This window comes from Pseudophryne corroboree, chromosome 2 (assembly GCF_028390025.1).
Source record: "Pseudophryne corroboree isolate aPseCor3 chromosome 2, aPseCor3.hap2, whole genome shotgun sequence".
Lineage (NCBI taxonomy): Eukaryota > Metazoa > Chordata > Amphibia > Anura > Myobatrachidae > Pseudophryne > Pseudophryne corroboree.
The window spans coordinates 12697882-12703881 of NC_086445.1; positions in this window are offsets into that span (position 1 = coordinate 12697882).

A 6000-nucleotide genomic window follows, 5' to 3' on the forward strand; every position below is an offset into this window, starting at 1 on the left:
ATACTGACCCAGTGCTCATACCTATGTCATACCTCCCAACATGACCTCTCCAGGAGGACACAATGCTCTGCACCTGCTCATCCCTCTTACTGTATGATTACCATCACCTGTGCTGTACCCTCATACTGACCCAGTGCTCATACCTATGTCATACCTCCCAACATGATCCTCTCCAGGAGGACACAATGCTCTGCTCTTCCCTCTTACTGTATGATTACCATCACCTGTGCTGTACCCTAATACTGACCCAGTGCTCATACCTATGTCATACCTCCCAACATGACCCTCTCCAGGAAGATACAATGCTCTTCTCCTGCACTCCCCTCTTACTGTATGATTACCATCACCTGTGCTGTACCCTAATACTGACCCAGTGCTCATACCTATGTCATACCTCCAAACATGACATGCCAGGAGGACACAATGCTCTGCTCCTGCTCTTCTCTCTTACTGTATGATTACCATCATCTGTGCTGTACCATAATACTGACCCAGTGCAAATACCTATGTCATACCTCCCAACATGACCTCTCCAAGAGGACACAATGCTCTGTTCCTGCTCTTCCCTCTTACTGTATGATTACCATCACCTGTGCTGTACCCTAATACTGACCCAGTGCTCATACCTATGTCATACCTCCCAACATGACCCTCTCCAGGAGGACACAATGGTCTGCTCTTCCCTCTTACTGTATGATTACCATCACCTGTGCTGTACCCTAATACTGACCCAGTGCTCATACCTATGTCATACCTCCCAACATGACCTCTCCAGGAGGGACACAATGCTCTGCTCCTGCTCTTCCCTCTTACTGTATGATTACCATCACCTGTGCTGTACCCTAATACTGACCCAGTGCTCATACCTATGTCATACCTCCCAACATGACCCTCTCCAGGAGGGACACAATGCTCTGCTCCTGCACTTCCCTCTTACTGTATGATTACCATCACCTGTGCTGTATCCTAATACTGACCCAGTGCTCATACCTATGTAATATCTCCCAACATGAACTCTCCAGGAGGACACAATTCTCTGCTCCTGCTCTTCCCTCTTACTGTATGATTACCATCACCTGTGCTGTATCCTAATACTGACCCAGTGCTCATACCTATGTCATATCTCCCAACAGGACCTCTCCAGGAGGACACAATGCTCTGCTCCTGCACTTCCCTCTTACTGTATGATTGCCATCACCTGTGCTGTACCCTTATACTGACCCAGTGCTCATACCTATGTCATACCTCCCAAAATGACCTCTCCAGTAGGACACAATGCTCTGCTCCTGCTCTTCCCTCAGACTGTATGATTACCATCACCTGTGCTGTACCCTAATATTGACCCAGTGCTCATACCTATGTCATATCTCCCAACAGGACCTCTCCAGGAGGACACAATGCTCTGCTCCTGCTCTTCCCTCTTACTGTATGATTACCATCACCTGCGCTGTACCATAATACTGACCCAGTGCTCATACCTATGTCATACCTCCCAACATGACCTCTCCAGGAGGACACAATGCTCTGCTCCTGCTCATCCCTCTTACTGTATGTTTACCATCACCGGTGCTGTACACAAATACTGACCCAGTGCTCATACCTATGTCATACCTCCCAACATGACCCTCTCCAGGAGGACACAATGCTCTGCTCCTGCTCTTCCCTCTTACTGTATGATTACCATCACCTGTGCTGTACGCTAATACTGACCCAGTGCTCATACCTATGTCATTCCTCCCAACATGATCCTCTCCAGGAGGACACAATGCTCTGCTCCTGCTCTTCCCTCTTACTGTATGATTACCATCACCTGTGGTGTACCCTAATACTGACCCATTGTTAATACCTATGTCAAATCTCCCAACATGACCTCTCCAGGAGGACACAATGCTCTGCTCCTGCACTTCCCTCTTACTGTATGATTACCATCACTTGTGCTGCACCCTAATACTGACCCAGTGCTCATACCTATGTCATACCTCCCAACATGACACTCTCCAGGAGGACACAATGCTCTGCTCCTGCTCTTCCCTCTTACTGTATGATTACCATCACCTGTGCTGTACCCTTATACTGACCCAGTGCTCATACCTATGTCATACCCCCCAACATGTCCTCCCCAGGACACAATGCTCTGCTCCTGCACTTCCCTCTAACTGTATGATTACCATCACCTGTGCTGTACCCTAATACTGACCCAGTGCTCATACCTATGTCATACCTCCCAACATGACCTCTCCAGGAGGACACAATGCTCTGTACCTGCTCTTCCATCTTACTGTATGATTACCATCACCTGTGCTGTATCCTAATACTGACCCAGTGCTCATACCTATGTCACACCTCCCAACATGACCCTCTCCAGAAGGACACATGGCTCTGCTCCTGCACTTCCCTCTTACTGTATGATTACCATCATCTGTGCTGTACCCTAATACTGACCCAGTGCTCATAAATGTCATACCTCCCAACATAACCTCTCCAGGAGGACGCAATGCTCTGCCCCTGCTCTTCCCTCTTACTGTATGATTACCATCACCTGTGCTGTATCCTAATACTGACCCAGTGCTCATACCTATGTCATATCTCCCAACATGACCTCTCCAGGAGGACACAATGCTCTGCTCCTGCACTTCCCTCTTACTGTATGATTGCCATCACCTGTGCTGTATCCTTATACTGACCCAGTGCTCATACCTATGTCATACCTCCCAAAATGACCTCTCCAGGAGGGATACAATGCTCTGCTCCTGCTCTTCCCTCTTACTGTATGATTACCATCACCTGTGCTGTACCATAATACTGACCCAGTGCTCATACCTATGTCATACCTCCCAACATGACCTCTCCAGGAGGACACAATGCTCTGCTCCTGCACTTCCCTCTTACTGTATGATTGCCATCACCTGTGCTGTACCCTAATACTGACCCAATGCTCATACCTATGTCATACCTCCCAACATGACCTCTCCAGAAGGACACATGGCTCTGCTCCTGCACTTCCCTCTTACTGTATGATTATCATCACCTGTGCTGTATCCTAATACTGACCCAGTGCTCATACCTATGTCATACCTCCCAACATGACCTCTCCAGGAGGACACAATGCTCTGCTCCTGCTCTTCCCTCTTACTGTATGATTACCATCACCTGTGCTGAAACACCTTTTTTAATCCATTAACCTGTTCAACACAGGTGCCTGCAATCATAAATTAAAAGTCCAGAAGCAGAGTATTGTGTCCCTCCTGGAGAGGGTTATGTTGGGAGGTATGGTACCAGGACCCCCTGCCAGGACTCAGGTGTGTGTCAGGACCCCCTGCCAGGACTCAGGTGTGTGTCAGGACCCCCTGCCAGGACTCAGGTGTGTGTCAGGACCCCCTGCCAGGACTCAGGGGTGTGTCAGGACTCGGGTGTGTACACTGTCGAACTGGGGCATGAAGGGCCGGGGGGATGCAGGAGTAGGGGCCCGTGTTTTGGGGGTGGCCAGTCTCCAGAGGGGGTTGGCCAGCTGCCACAGAGGTTTGACTATTAGAGAGTGCATAGTCTGGGCCCCTTGATAAATAACAGGATTTTTTAATACATACCGGTAAATCCTTTTCTCCTAGTCCGTAGAGGATGCTGGGGACTTCAAAAAGGACCATGGGGTATAGACAGGATCCGCAGGAGCTTGGGCACACTAAAAAGACTTTGACTGGGTGTGAACTGGCTCCTCCCTCTATGCCCCTCCTCCAGACCTCAGTTATAGGAACTGTGCCCAGGAGAGACGGACATTTCGAGGAAAGGATTTTTGTTAACTAAGGGTGATAAACATACCAGCCCACACCACAAACATACCATACAACTGGAGTAGTGATGAGCGGGTTCGGTTTCTCAGAAACCGAACCCCCCGAACTTCACCCTTTTTACACGGGTCCGAGCCATACTCTGATTCTCCCGTATGGCTCGGTTAACCCGAGAGCGCCCGAACGTCATCATCCCGCTGTCGGATTCTCGCTAGATTCGGATTCTATATAAGCAGCCGCGCGTCGCCGCCATTTTCACTCGTGCATTGGAAATGTTAGGGAGAGGACGTGGCTGGCGTCCTCTCCGTTATTGTTGAACTTGATTGTGCATTATTGCTTAATTGTGGGGAGGGCTGGGGAGCAGCTGTATAATATAGGAGGAGTACAGTGCAGAGTTTTGCTGATCAGTGACCACCAGTTTTATCCGTTCTCTGCCTGAAAAAAAACGCTCCATATCTGTGCTCAGTGTGCTGCATATATCTGTGCTCACACTGCTTAATTGTGGGGACTGGGGAGCAGCTGTATTATATAGCAGGAGTACAGTGCAGAGTTTTGCTGACAGTGACCACCAGTATACGTTGTCTGCCTGAAAAACACTCCATATCTGTGCTCAGTGTGCTGCTTTATTGTGGGGACTGGGGACCACCAGTATAATATTATATAGGAGTACAGTGCAGAGTTTTGCTGACCAGTGACCACCAGTATATAATATATAGCATTACGGTACAGTAGGCCACTGCTGTACCTACCTCTGTGTCGTCATTAAGTATACTATCCATCTAGATTCTATACCTGTGGTGCATTTCAGTTGTGCAGTTTGCTGACACAGTGACCACCAGTATATATAGCAGTACGGTACGGAAGGCCACTGCTGTACCTACCTCTGTGTCGTCATTAAGTATACTATACATCTACATTCTATACCTGTGGTGCATTTTAGTTTTGCAGTTTGCTGACAGTGACCACCAGTATACTATATATAGCAGTACGGTACGGAAGGCCACTGCTGTACCTACCTTTGTGTCATCATTAAGTATACTATCCATCTACATTCTATACCTGTGGTGCATTTTAGTTTTGCAGTTTGCTGACACAGTGACCACCAGTATACTATATATAGCAGTACGGTACAGAAGGCCACTGCTGTACCTACCTCTGTGTCGTCATTAAGTATACTATCCATCTACATTCTATACCTGTGGTGCATTTTAGTTTTGCAGTTTGCTGACACAGTGACCACCAGTATACTATATATAGCAGTACGGTACGGAAGGCCACTGCTGTACCTACCTCTGTGTCGTCATTAAGTATACTATCCATCTACATTCTATACCTGTGGTGCATTTTAGTTTTGCAGTTTGCTGACACAGTGACCACCAGTATACTATTTATAGCAGTACGGTACGGAAGGCCACTGCTGTACCTACCTCTGTGTCGTCATTAAGTATACTATCCATCTAGATTCTATACCTGTGGTGCATTTTAGTTTTGCAGTTTGCTGACACAGTGACCACAAGTATATATAGCAGTACGGTACGGAAGGCCACTGCTCTACCTACCTCTGTGTCGTCAAGTATACTATCCATCTAGATTCTATACCTGTGGTGCATTTTAGTTTTGCAGTTTGCTGACAGTGACCACCAGTATATATAGCAGTACGGTACGGAAGGCCACTGCTCTACCTACCTCTGTGTCGTCAAGTATACTATCCATCCATACCTGTGGTGCATTTCAGTTGTGCGCAGTATATATAGTAGTAGGCCATTGCTATTGATACTGGCATATAATTCCACACATTAAAAAATGGAGAACAAAAATGTGGAGGTTAAAATAGGGAAAGATCAAGATCCACTTCCACCTCGTGCTGAAGCTGCTGCCACTAGTCATGGCCGAGACGATGAAATGCCATCAACGTCGTCTGCCAAGGCCGATGCCCAATGTCATAGTAGAGAGCATGTAAAATCCAAAAAACAAAAGTTCAGTAAAATGACCCAAAAATCAAAATTGAAAGCATCTGATGAGAAGCGTAAACTTGCCAATATGCCATTTACGACACGGAGTGGCAAGGAACGGCTGAGGCTCTGGCCTATGTTCATGGCTAGTGGTTCAGATTCACATGAGGATGGAAGCACTCATCCTCTCGCTAGAAAAATGAAAAGACTTAAGCTGGCAAAAGCACAGCAAAGAACTGTGCGTTCTTCTAAATCACAAATCCCCA